Consider the following 16,473-nt stretch of genomic DNA (forward strand, 5'->3'; position numbering starts at 1 on the left):
GAGTTTGACAAGGTTTGTAATTAGTGCCACCCAGATCCTCATATGACAGAACAGGAGGCTATCAGAAGTGTTGGCCCTAAGCTAACACTGAGCAACACAGTTTTCTGCAAAATCCTTCTTCAAACCCTATTTCATCCAGATATGTTACTGGTGAATAATGCCAGTGGAATTTGTACCATGTTATGGAGAGTATCTGAAGAATACAGTGCCACCTCTCAGGTATCCCAATTGTGTGAAAACTTCTTGACTTTAGCTTCTCTGTGCTTACTTCACCATGATAAAACCAAAGACAACGCTTTTCCTTTTTGTCTTCCCTAGGAAAATGTTATTTACCTGCTAGACTCAGGAAAACAGAGACAGGAACAAGAAAAAAAGAGGGGAAGGAAAATAAGGAAACAGAATTAGATTTTTTTTTCCTTAAAAATGTTGAACATTTTAAAACTCGAATATTTTTCACAAAAAAAAAGGCTTACATCTGTTATTTATAAAATTCCATTTTTATGTGATTTTTTTTTACTGTCTTCCATTCAGATGACAAAAACCCAAATCAGACACAAGTATTACATGTTGTACCAGTAAGTACTAGATTCCCTGAAAGAATATAGCAACAATTAGTTTTTTTCTAAAGATTTGGCAACAGAGGTGTGTTTGGAAGAGGGATAGAAAGACCAGAGGCAGCTCAAGAACAAAGAGAAGGGTGATTAATAGAATACAAACCTCTTTATCTTCTTTTCCTCCAGATACCAAAAATATTCAGGTGAGCAATGAAAATGGCAAGTACACGTTACATCCCTGATGAGAGCCTCAGTCAAATGAAACAGACTTTCAGATAAATCCATTCTCTTCTTCAGATGAATATATTCAAAAAAGAACAAGCTTGTCAGCTTGGGCACTAGACTTATTTTTAAACATTTATCTAGTCAGCATGCCAAGCTCCTAGATATGCTCACAAGCAAAATTCTTAAGCCCAGTGCTTTGTAACAGCAGAATGGCACTGTTGTCTTCCTTGGGAAATGCATTATTTGGGCTGTGTCTGCACATAGAAGCTGTGTGGCTTCAACCACTCGGGCATAAGAGCACAAACACAACCATTCCCCTCTCCCCCACATCGTGTCTGCCATTATACCAACATAAAGACCCCATACCGATGTTGTTATTCCTCATCAGGAAAAGGAATGAATTGCAAGCACCTTCCTGCCACTGTAAGTGAATTGATACCAGGAGCTGTAGATGCAGTTAAAAGACCCCTGTTGTGCTTCTCCCGCACCAGGTCTCTCACACAACTGACACAGTTACACTTGTACAAAATCTAGCTATAGAGCAGGCTTTCATGGACCAGGAGACTTTACCCTTATTTAATCCACTTAGACTAACAGCAGTGCACTGCTAATTCACATGGCAAAGGGCAAAGGGCTTTTTGCAAAGAAAAACTTTTTCTTGTAACAAAAATAGATGAACCCACTTTCCTACAAAGAATTGATTACTGGATGCCTTTGTGGATTTTGTACAGCAATCTGGTCATGTGAACTAGGTGTAGTTTGGTGGATGCAAAGGCTTAACCCCCCTTCCTCCAACCATATGTGGGAAAGGAAGGAATTTGTACTTAAGTTTAGGATTGCAAAAAAATACAACAGCTCTCTATTTTTTTTTTTACACATAACTTACTTGGTTTTACATGTAATACCAAACATTTTAAAATAATAGCAATACAGAGCCCTCTGAAGTTTTCCTAAAACATTTGTCGTGCTAAGAATCTCAATCTCCATTAAGATGGCAACACATTTTATTGGGAAACAAAATCATAATTTGTTATGTTAAGTGCTAACTTTGTCCTGTTAACATTACTGCTAATCTGAAGGAGCCTTGGTCCATAAAGAAGTTTCTTAGAAGATGGACAGCTAAATATTATGGCTTTATTAAATATTAAAGGATTATGTACACTTCATGCACATACTTGCTTAAATTGTGTCTTAGGCCACTTCCAATTTTCACTAATAGAAATCAAGCATTTTTGAATCCAGGCTATTGCTGCTGTCTCAGTTGTGTTAAGTTGCAAAAGGAATTTTTAGGTATGACATGGTCTCCTATGTGCTACTTACAATTCAATTACATTGAATTTGACCAAATGCAATAAAGAGCCAATGCAATAGAGATAGGTGCTGCAATAATTCTAAGAGCACAGAAATATACATATATGCACACAATGGCAGGTACCACTAGAATTATAGTAAGCTGGAGGGGAGGTAAGTGAAGGCAATTTGTACCCATGTTTGTTTAATTTTTTTAAATCTCCTTTAGTATTCAGAATTTTCTTTCAGCAGTGGGAGATCCTTCAGCAATTAAATGAATATGCAAATATTTTAAAATTTCTAACACTAGGTATACATATGAGCTCAGTGACATTCACATAGTTAAAGTTAGGTTTGTGCTTCATTGCTATGCTGAAAGAAACAAACAGATTTTTCCCTGCTCTCTTAGCAAGGAAGTCGATATTAACAAAAAGACTTTCTGTATGAACTGGTTATTAGTCACGTTCTGTCAGTCTGTCAGATTTTGCTTCCTCCTTGCCTGACACCACATCCACTAAATCTCTATTCACCTGTAGACTGAGGCAAGTAGAATAAACCAGGAGTTGATTTCTTTGTATAAAGTACTACCAGAAAATCTCAGTCTGCAAAAAAACACAAAAAACAACCACACAAGAAAACCCAGCCTTGTGGATTAGTGGAGATTAAAACTATGGAAAGTTATTTTCTTCCACTATTCAATCACTTTTGAAGGTAGCCTTAAATCTGCACTCACACCATCCTTTTCAAATTTTCCAGCGAAAATTGAGATTTGATTTTCTTGAAAGTAAAATATCAGTGGCAGCAAAACCAAGGCTTTTCTTCCAGGCTATGATAGAGATGAAAACTCTACAGCCCTTCTTTTCCTCTTCCCTTCCTTGGGCTCAGTTTCTTACCCTGTGATAAATGGCATTTAGGTCCGGGCAGATCCAGCTGTATCGCAAGCACAGCTTCCTTAAGCATAACATCATGCTCTCTGTACCAGCGTGTGGACAGAGCCTGGGGTAGTGTGGAGCCTCCTGAAATGCAGCGAGGATATGGGCGTAAGCCATCCTTTTTGTGTGTATCAGATCTGGAAAATAACAACTGATTTTTGTTTCAATAAGGCATAGAGTCAACATCATCTCCAAAACTGTGGGGTTTATAATTTCTGCTCACAACAATAATTCCAGTCTAATACATATTGGAGGGGTTGGGAGGTGCTAGTGATGTTATCTCACCTACTAACATATAGAACTTTTCAGCTCTCATCCTGCAAATTATATCACACAGTTGGTGCTCCATAGAAAGAAAGCTCCTATTTAGCGGACCAGATGGCAAATTTAGGGCTTTTAATGGTTGTATCCAAAACACACCAGACCAAACAAACTCAGTGATTTTGCATCCAGAGACTCTTGGCTGAGCACATGAAAAAAAGACCTAGCTTCTGCACTCACATAGATGCACAGATCATTTTGCCTTTGTGAGAAGGGATTAATTCCTGGTGGCTGTGTCTTGCCTGTGGGCCAGGGGTGCTCCCTATTACTGCCCCGCAGGGAAGTTTTTCTGGTTCCCTCCTAGCCCACAGACTCCCTTTCCTCCCTCCAGACTGGGCAGGGGGCAAAGCAGAGCGATCACATTCCCACATTTCACCCCAACACAGAGTCAAGACGCAGCTGAGCCAGACAGCAGGACCCCGGAGCTAAGCAGTACTCAGGGTCAGACTGCATAAACACAGTCAGTATTAAATCTGTATTATTTGCTTTTGCTGCAGTGCCTCAGGTCTCTGAGAACCTTACTGTGCCAGGCACTGTATGAGTCCAGAACAAACTTACCCCGATATAGAATTTGAATAAGGACAGTATTGAACCATGACAGATTTAGAACACAGCTTTTAAAGATATCATTAAAAATATTTCAAACCCCTGTTTTTTTTGAACAACACCAACCCCCACGGCTTTAGAGGGGAGACCTTGTCAGGCACTAAATAAGTGTTTACAGAAAGGTGTTTATGACCCAACATTAAATAATAGTTTAAGATGGAAATGTTGACAGAGCCTGAGTGCTAGCAATGCTTTGCAGAATCTCAATGCATCTGGGAATGTATTTCCTTTTACAGCCTATGATAAAAAAGAGAATAGCTCTATCCATGTTTTAAAATTTCACATCAAGGGCCAACCAAAATGATCTATAATCCCTGAAAACAGGAATCTCTACTGGAAACAGGAACAAAACCTCTACTGTAAATGTTTTAGCAGGAAAAACAATATAAAAATCATCTCCATATGTTGTATAGATTCCTTTTTCTGTTTACAGCTCATTGTTTCAGAAGCTGGGATTTTTAACTAGCACTGTCTTTTCATTTTTCTATTCCCCTTGTTTGTCTTTTTATCTTAAAATGTGTATTTGCTTCAGAAAAGACTTCTTAATTTTGACCTGCTGGTGGCCCGGCTAAGCACTGAGCTAATATTGACTAATATTTCAAAATAAATTGCTCCCTCTAGTGAGATCACGGCAGTACTGATGTCTAGCAGATGTGTGAGTGAAAACTGCTTGAATGTGTTTCTCTGTACCACTCGATTAAGCAGCTGGGTTATTATGGATTTGAGTCTGTGCTTCTTACCCCACAAAACTCCATATGAGCTCAAAAGGAGGCTTGCCTAAGCAAGGGGTGCATGATAAGGCTTTTTGCATTTAAGATAATAATATTTACAATGGCTTATGCCTCCTACACCATTAATTCTTCCCTTAAAGAATGCAACAATTAACTAGCAGACCTTTGGAGGAGCACTGCTTGCAGAATGCTAAAGTCTTTGCTATGAATAAGTTTCATACAAACAATACTGTTATCACTATCTCCTTCATTTCTTTCAGCTCCAAGTTGTTTAAAAAAAATCCAATTAAAGGTAGACTTCACACCAAACACAAGCCACATGCTTCAGTTTGCTCCCCTACATCCAGCAGCTTTAAAAGTAAAAAAAATTAATATGGCATATTTTATGGCATCTTCAAAAGTCTTCTGAGAAAAAAAGACATTTAAAAGGAACAGCATTAGCATTGTTTTCATCACCTTCTAGCACGATGGCATGGTGGTATCAGAAGTAAAGCATTTCATACGGAAATGGGTGCCCTTTCTCTTTTCAGCTTACAGATTACAGAGGGAACACTTGGAAATAAGTTCCAGAGAGGCCAGAACCAGGGTGCTGGGATGCTCCTCTCTAATGTATGTGAGCTGTTCATTAGCAGCATTATCCAAAGCTGCCTATGCAGTCACTGAGTGCAACAGATGCCAGGTCCCTCCCTAAGCATCTGTACCACATGGTCCGAGTAGGCAATCACCTGTGGTGGCCTCTCCTCCCTGCACACAGGGGCATCATCTCCCAGAGCAAACCCCTGCTGTCAGAGAACTGGAAAACCAGCAACTGGCACCTCGTTATCAGCCCATCCTGCTCTCTGCTCCCTTCTTGCTGGCAGGGCAGGGCTGGCAGAGGCCTTGAGCTTGTGCTGCCGGAGGGGCTGGCTGTGGACATGCTGCTTGCCCTCACCTGCTGGAATAGGTCTGGGGGCTCTAAGCTGAAGTTACCCAAGTTCTTGGGGCTCTCAGCAGAAGTTAGTTACCCACCAACGGGAGCAGGTCTGAGGGGCTCTCGACAGAGATTACCCACGGGTATGCTGACACGTTGCTGAGAGTGGCAGCGTGATTTCATTAGCAGCACAGCCTGATTTCATTACCAGGATGATTGGATTAGTGTCCGACGAGTGGCTGTAATGGGAGCGGCCCGGCCACCCACCCCCGCCCTCCCTGGTGCACCAGCAGCGTGGGGGGCTTGACCTGCGGGAGGTTTGGGTGCTGCCCAACCTCATGCAGGGGGCTTTGGGCGCTGCAGACCATGTAGGATGGCGATATGGCCTTTTATTCTCCCTCCCACGGCCCTGCCTGCTACATGGAGAAGATACAAACGCTTGGTAGGCTCCTGGCTCCCTAAGAGAGGTCTCCCTCACAGTGGTGACCTTGGAACAGCCAGGGACAGGAGGTGAAGCCAGAGCCACTGTGGGTGCTGGAGGGATGCAGCTGCAGGGGATGCCGTACTGCACAAACCAACTCGGCTGCAGCCCAGAGCCCAGCAGCAGGGCCGAGCCTCCACCTGTGCTCTCACAGAGAGGCTTTATACTTTAAAACAGCAAAACAGCAGTTTGACTCGTGTGAGATGAGTATGTGGAAGAGACCTCGGCCTCCTCAGACTGTGTAAGAGCAAGGCCACCCCATCAGAGGAGGTAGGTATGAGCGGAGGCAGGAGACATGCCTGAATACAGGGACCTGATGTTCCAAAACCTTGTTCCCATCAGGGCAAACACTGCCTCAGCACTGGGATCAAGGCTTTGTTCTCCACAGCCTGTGGAAAGTCAGTCATGTGAGGGAGCCCATCCCTCTGGCAGCTTCTCCTAGCCTGACTGCCTGAGGGAGAGGGTCTGCACTGTGTGTGCCAGGTGCTGAGAGGGCAGGTGCCCAGTGCCTTGCTGCTGTCCTGCCTGAGACACCATTTCCAGACTCACCCTGGCTCTCCAGCCTCCCTTTGTAATGCTGCAAAAGTGTCACTGAGCCACTGACACTACAGACACTATTGTGACTGTGAACCTGGGTTCATCTTCTATAAGCGGAGCTTGACTGGCTGGAGCAGTTCTCCAGAGGTCTGTGCAGAGCCATGTCTGCAGGAGGGTAACCACCACAGGCAGTGGTGGATGAGTCCTTCTTCTGTACACAAGGTAATGACTTAAAGGCAGGTGCTCAGGCTTCTAAAACAAATATTTCCCAACTTCTTTTCAGTGAGGAATAAAAGAACATGTGACTCCCCAGAGTAATGGATTAAAAAAAACAAACATAAGCCTGTTTTGGAAATGTTGAGGGCTTTGTTGTGGGCTACTGGCAGGGCTGTGGGGGACGTTCTCTCTGGGGTAAACTGGCTGTGCCATTCCCTGCCACACCTCTGGTAGCCAGAGCTTGTTCCCAACTGCAGTGTGGGTCCTTCCATGGCCCCTCAGCGTTTTGCTGAGCACAGTGAGTTACACAGCATGATCACAGGCAGATGCTTGGTTTCCACAATCTCTCAAAGCACAAATGTGTGTGTGTCCCCATAAAGAAAGTCAAGTTTGCAAGGAGATGTAATATCTTCTTAATGACTCAGTTGCTATAGGTGAAATAACTTAAAAAACACCTGGCTCAGCGTGACGTTAAGGGAGTTTATGGGCATTTATGATTGCTGTAAATTACACGGCTCTTTTTGCTAGGAAGCTTGTTTTAGTTGCAAACAACTGCTTCAAGTAAAATAGCCATCATGCCAGAATCCAGCACACCTGCTGTATACAGACATCTGTGCGAGCTTGCTGTGACTGTCTTCAGTTCTGAATATTTGGCTTTTTGGTTCTTCACGGCAGTGCCCACTGCTTTTTGAAACTTAATGTGCATTTCTCTATTTCTGATGACAAGTGGTGGTCTCCAGTGGCCAGTATTGGGACCAGTGCCATTTAACATCTTTGTCAGCAACATGGACAGTGGGATTGAGTGCACTCAGACAGTTTGCCAATAACACCAGGCTGTGTGGTGCAGTCAGAACGCTGAAGGGAAGGGATGCTATCCAGAGGGACCTTGACAGTCTTGAGAGGTGGTCTTGGGTGAACTTCATGAAGTTCAAAAAGGACAAGTGCCAAGGTCCCGCACCTGGGTTGGGGCAATCCCAAGCACAAATATAGGATGGACAGAGAATGGATTGAGAGCAGCCCTGAGGGGTGTTGTTGGATGAGAAGCTCCACGTGACTAGCAATGTGTGCTTGCAGCCTAGAACGCCAACTATGTCCTGGGCTGTATCAAAAGAAATATGGCTAGCAGGTCAAGAGATGTGATTCTATCCTTCTGCTCCACTTGCATGATACCCCACTAGGAATACTGTATCCAGCTCTGGGACCTCCAGTGTAAGAAGGGCTTGGACCTGTTGGAGTGAAATTGGAGGAGGGTCACAAAGATGATCAGAGGGCTGGAGCACCTTTCCTATGAAGACAGACTGAGAGAGTTGGGGTTGTTCAGCCTGGAGAAGGCTCCAAGGAGACCTTATAGCAAACTTCTAGTACGTAAGGGAGGCTACAAGAGAGCTGGAGATGGACTTTTTATAAGAACAGGTAGGGATAGGAAAGGGAGAATGGCTTTAAGCTGAAGAAAGGTAGGTTTATATTGGATATTAGGAAGAAATTCTTTATTGCAAGGAACTGAGACAGGTTGCTCAGAGAAGTTGTGGCTGCCCCATCCCTGGAAGTGTTCAAGGCCAGGTTGGATGGGCCTGGTCTAGTGGAAGGTGTCCCTGCCCACGGCAGGGTGGTTGAACTAGATGATCTTTAGGATCGTTTCCAACCCAGGCCATTCTGTGATTAAAATGGCCACACATAATCTTAAAAAGTGATATAGAAACTTGTTTTGTGGGTTGATTCTTTTTTTTTTATACCTATAAATTTTAGAATGATTGCTATTTATTCTAGATTAAGTAGTTTTATGTGATGTTACTTAGAAGACCCTATGTGCCTAATGACTGGTGCTGTTCATAAGGTCTCTAAGGCAAGTTTGGGGCTATTTTGTGTATTTTTTGAAGATGTATTATAAATAGTTAAGGAACTGTTTCTGTAACCATGCACGCTGTGCTAAGGTAGTTATAATTAAATGTAATGGCTACCAACTGTCACTAGAGGCTGCTCTTTATACACTATGATGAAGTAAAAATAGGGAAAAATTTACTGCACGTCTCCTATCTCCTATAAAGCAGATTTTTTTTTTCCTTTCTTTAATGAGAGGAAAAAAAATTAATCTACATGCTGCATCTGCATAGTTATCCTATTTATTTCCATTGCTAAATATTCGTTTAACCATGAAATCATCCTAGCTATTACAATCCAATACAAGGACAAACCATATTTCCTAGACCACCAATATTCATTGTTTTTCTAGTGCACACAGAAAATAGATCAAAAGTTTTGTATTGCATTCTAAGAAGTATTTGAGCAATAGCTCCTAATTATTGAAGGAAATTTTTGGTTTTGGAATAATATATTTCACATAGTAAAAAATTAATGATACTTCATTAATATGTTTTCTAGTGCTTGCTTTTTTCTGTTCCTAATCTTCCTCATCTGATTTGTCCTTGAAAGATTGCATTCATCTCCTATGCAAGGAGTCCTAGCTAAAAGATAAAAATAACTTCAATATTTTGCAAAGAACTCAAATATTTTCTACAGAACTGTTAACCTCTAAGCCAAGTGTGTTTAAATAAACAAAAAATACAAGCTGTTTGTGTCACTAGGACATGGGTGTCAACCTGCTTTGGGAATTTAACTGCCTCTCTGTTCCCCTGTCCCATTATTTCCATATTCATTTGGACAGCCCAGAAGGTACCTCAAAAATGTCTTTTTCCTTAGTAAACCCACCCATCCATTAGACCAGAACAAGCAGTTTTGGCCAAATGAGTTGTTCTCCATTCATTGAAAATGTAAAGATGTTAAAACATTTCTTGCCCTGCTCTGTTGTCTTCTAGCCGTGCGTATGTGGACATGAGTAGGGAACATGGGGACAGGTTGGTCCAGGGTGAGCAGAGGGTGCTGTATTGGTGTGTTAGTGTAGCACCATGCTTGAGTGAATAGTGCCAGCTAAGACATGCTCTTTGGTGTTGTACCTGATTTCCCGCTCCTGCAACCTGATTTTAGCCATGGCTGACCTTCCCCTTGGTTGTGGTGTTTTGATGCCAACTTTGTGTTGTAGGCTCTGTTGGCTGTTCCATTTTTGTAATACTTAGTGTCTGACTGAATGTGCATTAAAGCCAGCCCCAGCTTGCATCAGCCCTTCTGAAATTGCTCAATTGTGTGCTTCTGTTTTGTGGCTAAGGTGATACCTGAGGGGGTAGTTTGCTCTGGTTTGCCTCCCAGTTTGCACTGGTTGACTTCCATGCCTGGAGCTTGTCTTTCCTCTGTTGCAGTCTGGCTGGGGAGCTGAGCAAGTTGTCTGTGAAGCCAACAGTCGTGTTATTTTGGGACATTCACTGGAGGAGTACAGTTCTGTTTGTTTGTTTTTCTCCTGAACTAGGGAGGAGGGGAGTGAGTCTGTACAGTTTGAATGAAGCTTTGTTTTCTGCTGAGGAAATGAAAAGCTGAAGTCTTGTCTCACCTGACACAGAAATATTCCCTTTTGCAGGACTGAGCCCTTTGGTTTGGAGTCCTTGAGGTGGTAGAGTAAAAGAAGGGACGTATTTACAAGAGCACTGGAGAGAGGAGTGCCCCTTACATGCGGTGGTTGGAGACCTTGTGTGGGAAGTGGAAGACTTGGTGAATTATTGTTTCTGCTGGAAAGAATTTTAAACCACATGTCTGCCCTTTTAGGATATTACTCAAACCACTGTACTGTTGAGTGGTGCTCCCCTACATTTCTAAATACTTAGGGCCTATTGATTCAGATCTCAGCTTGTTAGCAGCCTCTGTTGAAGATATCCATCTTTACTTAAAGTAATAATAAAATATTCTGTTATAAAGTGTTAATAAAATAGTCTGGCAATCCTGTATTCTCAGATGCTCATGTGAAGCACCAAACTAGGAAGCTACTAATTTGCTTTTGATTGTGGCTGTTGTTTAAGTACCACGAGAGAATGTGAAAGACCAGTCCCAGTATAGTCATGTGGAAGAGTTCATGTGCATTTCTGTGGGGGGGGGGCAGAGCTGAGCCTTGATCTGTTTGCTTTCTTTGCAAGTGTTTCAGCCCAAGAAAAAGCAGGGATGATGACTTTTCATCAGGGTTTATGTAACTTAAGGTCCATAGTGTTTTCTCCGGCTGAATTTGCTTAAGGAACCTGGGTGGGCCATAATTTCAGTTTGCTGAAAGTGACTGTTTGCTAAAATAAATTAATCCAATCAGGTTTTGGCTACTCACCAGGCACCTGGAAAATCTGCCTCTCAGACTGCCACAGCAACACCTTTGGCTTGTAAGAACTTGACCTACAGCTTAACACCTTTTTTTGCCATGATGTTCCGCAGCTTTTGCTCTGGCTGATAGCTACATTAGCTACCCTCCAGAGAGCATCCTGCAGTTGTTTGGTTTCAGGCTCCCTCTTTGAGAAAGACGTGAAAAATAGCCCCAAGTTGCAGAGCTGCTACAGGTATGAGCTCTGTAGTTCAGTGGTATGCAGTTCCTGCTTGGAGAGGCTTCTTTGCTGACCTGTGGTGCACAAATGGATTTGACAGCAGGTAAAACAGAATGGGGAATCTGGAATGGCAGAACCTCATCATCCACGCTTCGCCTTGCACTTCTTGGAAGAAATCATAGAGGTGACCAGTCCCTTGTCCATTGCAAACTGTTGAAAAAAAATTCAGAAGTGCTGGAAAGGATATTTAGAAGTCACTTGGCCATTTTATTGATGTCCAAAAGGAAATTAACGTTGATGGTTTAGGCTGGATGAAGGTTGTATGGTGGATATCACATATATAACTGTAACATCTATTTCAAATTAACTTTTGATTCTTACTAAGAATAATGACCCTGTATCCCCAGCCTTCCTTTTGAAGAGTTAGGCTCCAGTCCCGTCTCATGCCTGAATCTCTTCCTTTCCCTGATTTCCTGGTTCTTGAGACCATCCATACACATTGTTTCAGCATCGTTAAACCACCAGCAAGCAGCTACCAGCTTGGTAGCAGTCTCTGGTCATCTCTGTGAAGAAGAGAGGGTTAATATGGAAAGGTTTTCTGCAGGTGAGAGATTACTGAAAGAACTAGTGATTACTACTTACAAATGGTGTCTCTCAGATACTGTGTCGTGGTCAAATTTTTCAGAATTTGCTCTTCCCTCATGACTCTTTAGAATATACACTGGGAAGCCAGAAACTCTCAGATTTATCTGAATCATATACATTTTAGATGCTTTTATAAATATATTGGGGGCGTGTTCTAAAATGCATCCCAGAAACGTTCAGATATTTGGGCAGCCTTATGAACCACTGTAGTCCTTGTGAGCTGGAGAACATTTCCTCAGTCTCATGTAGCTATACCTTTCTGAACCAGTTTTATGCATACAGGCCTACATCCAGGTCAGGATGTGGATGTGAAAGCGAAATACCTCCAGGTCAACTCGCTTCTGTCTAAACACTTGGGAAAGCAAACACTACCTAATTTGACTAATTTTCGTAATTGGATACATATAGCACAAAACAAATTTTTCATCTGGCAGTATGGTATTGCTACTGCTAGCAACAGGATAAGGTCCTGGCCTTCAGACTCTGTTTGCATAGGCTTTCCTGTGCCCATCACAAGGCTAGCTTTTTCCCTTTTGCCTTGAGTCCCGACAGCTGCTGGAAGATGCCATCCAAAATGTCAAGAAATGGCACTGGTTATTGTGGGGTACTTAGTCATGTCTTATTTCAACAGACATACCATATATATAAGGTAGGGGTCATTTCTTATGTCTGCATACTGTGTAGGGATCTTAACTGCTGTTTTAGGAACTGAGTTCGTTGGCGAGTTGTAGACGCCTCGGTGCTATTAATTTTTTGCTCTGTGCAGTAATACAATGTTTTCAGTTGTTTCTTTACCTGAATTATCAAGATAAAGCATTTTCATGTGCCTATCAGGCTTACAGCCTCCTGAGGCCCATGGGCTCAGGCTCTATAGGACGCACAGCTGTGGCTGATATGAGAAGGATTTACAGAGCTGGTGTAAGGCAACACTGCTACAGTTGGAAGTGGCCCCTCTAACTTCACCACATTGCACTTCAATTACTCAAAGTGTTTCTCTGCCTCACTGCATGCAATAGCTTTTGCTGTGGTACAATAGGAACAGCAGAGCCTCAAAAAGCTGTGGGGATCTAAGGGGCCAGCTGGTTCTGCACTCCCTCACTTGGCTTTATCAGTAGAAATTCCTTCCTTGCTGATCGAATGACCGAGGGAAAATTATCTCTTTTTAAAACAGTTCACATTTCTTTGGATTCAGTTTCAAATTGGCATTCTTAAGCTTATCACAGACCATTTGTAAAAGCACTAGTTCCTGACCGAAAGATTTAGCATGTACCAGATTTGTTATCCGTCTAGGACAAACAGTCTGAAAGAGGCACATGCCATACAAGTACATTCTCCATGAGCCATTTAAAGGTAGAAAGAGCACTGCATAATCTAGAGAACATTATTTAAAATTGACAGAATCGTTACCCTACCATAAAAGCAGCTGCCTTCTGGGGCTTTTAGACTTAATTCCACGTTCACCTACCCACTTAAGATCAGTGTGGAAATCCAGCTAACCTTTCTGTAACACCAAAAGTATCCAAGAACTAGTCAAAAGTCTCTCTGATCCAGTGTGGCTCATGCACAAAGACTGCCCTTGGTCCCACCTTCCTTAATAGAATGAAAATCAAATGACAAGTGGCAATTCCTTGGTTCACCATTTAAATCCCTTTCTCTCCCTCATTTACCCAGGATCATGAGTCCTGTAGTTGTTCAGGCTTGCCCTCTGCTTCTCGTTCTCTCTTTGCCTCAGTGGTATGTTTCTGTTCTCTCTCTCTGGTTCACCTTTTTTCTACTACAGCGACACACAATGCTACCAAATATGTGTCTCGTCTGAAAGTCTGAAAGAGTGGTATTGTAGTGGTTTGAACCAAGTTTTCCCCCTGAAACTAAGAAAGTGGTAACCCCCAGGGGGTGGTGACCCTTGGGGCTTGACCAATCAGTGCTCCTGCAAAATATAAACATATCTCTGGAGACCGGAAGAGAAACAGTAGTACTTGTTGGAAGAAGAGGTAGCCATGTCGTAGAGGCCACGAGGAGAAGGGGCTCTGGCCCCTTGGGGGCCTCTTCCCCCCCAGCCCCGGTTGGGGGCTGCAAGGACTCAGAACAGTGTTAGACTGGACTGAGTGCCTGTGGCTGAGAAGCTGGGGGAGTTTCTCCCCGGTAGGAGCAGTGGGAGACGCTGGGAGCAGCAGCGGAGACAGCAGCGTACCGGAGCAGTGGCAGAAGGCCAAGCAGATAAGAAGCAGCAGAAGCTGGTATGCAGCTAAGACAGACACAGAGGTGTCTGAGGAGAAGGAAAAGTAGCAACAAGACAAGAGACCCGAGCCAGCAGCAGGAAGAGAATTTCGGAGGGTAAGAACTGGACAAACCAAAACCTCCAAACTCACTAGAGACCTCTCCGAGAAAGAGGAGGGGGTGGTGGACTGAGAGGAGTCCTAAAGTGCAGTATGCACTGCTGAGAGGAGCTAGGAAGCTCATGGCCTTCTGAGAGATAAGCCAGGACGGCCAAAGGAATGTGTGTGTGTGGGGGGTGACCTTGGCCCCCCCTGCTCCAGCTTCAGAGAAGCTGGCAGCCATCTTTGAGGCAGAGCATGGGAGCTCTGCACAGAGGCTTGATTTCCCCTGAAGATACCAGACTGTCACGAAGACCCCCGTGCTTCGTGATATGACCGTGGTGGAACGACCTTGTCTGGGGTTACGTAGTCCACGGAAAGACCCCCGTTTGAAGACGGAGGGCCGAGGGGCTTGGAGACCCCCTCGTGTGTGCTGGCAGAGAGCCAGCAACTGCTTCTGCTGCCTGGAAGAGAAGAAGAGAGCCTGCTGTCTAGAGAGAGCCTGCTGCTGACAGACTGGAAGGGGTCTTTTCTTCTTCTTCTCTCCTAGACTTTTATTTGGAGGGAGAAGAGATTTGGCCCATTGTAAATATTACTGTCATGGTAGAGATAGATATAGAGTTAAGATTGTATGCAGTGTATTATAGTATTTATTTATTTGTATAGTCTTTGTAATATATTCCTTCCCCCATATTGAGTCTCGTGTTTTTGTCTGGAAAACCCATCTCACATGGGGTTGAGATGTGGGTGGGGGGCTAGGAATCAGAATTGGATTTTGGGCCTGCTCAAACCATGACAGGTATGTCTGCACGATTTGGATGAAGGCTGTTTTAGCTATAGCTTTCCAGCGTCATAGAAAACCTTTATTACTTGCTCTGTTTCTTTGATGAAAGCCTACTATTGTAGCCAACAATATTGGTCAGCCGAGGGCTGCTCAGTGGTAGTAGGGACTACATGTAACAAAGGATAAAAATCTCTTAAGGTAACTACCTAATCTTCTATCACTCCCATACTAGTCATACTTTTCTTTCTACAACAAATTATGGCAGATGTGTACGAATAATTAAAATATCAGTTCTTTTTGCCAAATTTCATTAAATCATCTCTGAAAGGGAAAACAACTGAGCTATGTGACTGGATATCTTCATATTGGTTTTGCATTGTTGCACATCATGGCCACCTGGAGTTAAAAACTTTCAATCAAAACATACTGACAGTGCACAGAAAATTTTTCTGACATGATTGTACTACTGTATAGTCAAAGTGATATAGTGTGTTGATAGTATTACAGTGTGATGCTACCAAACCAGTTTGTGACCTTGAAATAAAGAGAGTTGTTATTTGGCTTCTACTCCTTCAATTCACTTATTAAAACTGTAAAATGGTGAAGGTGAGTTGTCATATGTTGTACTGAGTAGGCAGCTGCCCAAGGACAGTCTGCTCCCTGTGTGCTTACGGTAGTTTGGATGTGGTCAGTTGCTTCATTTTCACTGTCCTCTGTGTGTGAGTCTGAGCAACAAGAATAATTGGAAGAAATTGCCTGGCCCTTTGCCACCTCCTCACCTTAAAGAGCAGCTGGTATCTCTAGCAAGTTGTAACCACTGTTAGTCAAAATCCTGCCATATTTTGTTTGCAGAAGGCAAATGACTGACATTTTCCTTTGACAGGTCTTGTGTTTTAACCCCATTTGGCAACTCAGCCCCACACAGCCACTTGCTCACTACCCCTCAGTGGGATGGAGGAGAGAATCGAAAAAGCAAAATGAAGAAAACTCGTGGGTTGAGATAAAAGCAGTTTAATAACTAAAGCAAAAGCCACACATGCAAGCAAAGCAAAACAAGGAATTCCTTCACCACTTCTCATGGGCCAGCAGGTATTCAGCCATCCCCTGGAAAGCAGGGCTCCATCGCATATAATGGTTACTTGGGAACACAAACGCCATCTCTCTGAAAGTCCCTCCCTTCCTTCTTGTCCCCTGCATCTCCATATGCTGAGCATGATGCCATATGGACTATCCCTTGGGTGAGTTCAGGTCAGCTGTTCCAGCTGTGTCCCCTCTCAGCTTGTACACCCCTAGATTCCTCACAGGTGGAGTAGGATGAGAGGCAGAAAAGGCCTTAAGTCTGTGTAAGCACTGCTAAGCAATAAGGAAAACATCCCTGTTTTATCAACACTGTTTCTAGAACAAATCCAAAAAATAGCCCCTACCAGCTACTGTGAAGAAACTTAAATCTATCCCAGCCAAAACCAGCTCAACAGGACTGCTGACTTGGTCACCAGATTTGTCTGGGCTTGTCGCAGCTA

Source organism: Neopelma chrysocephalum, unplaced genomic scaffold, assembly GCF_003984885.1.
Source record: "Neopelma chrysocephalum unplaced genomic scaffold, ASM398488v2 Primary Assembly neopelma1_42b, whole genome shotgun sequence".
NCBI classification, from domain to species: domain Eukaryota; kingdom Metazoa; phylum Chordata; class Aves; order Passeriformes; family Pipridae; genus Neopelma; species Neopelma chrysocephalum.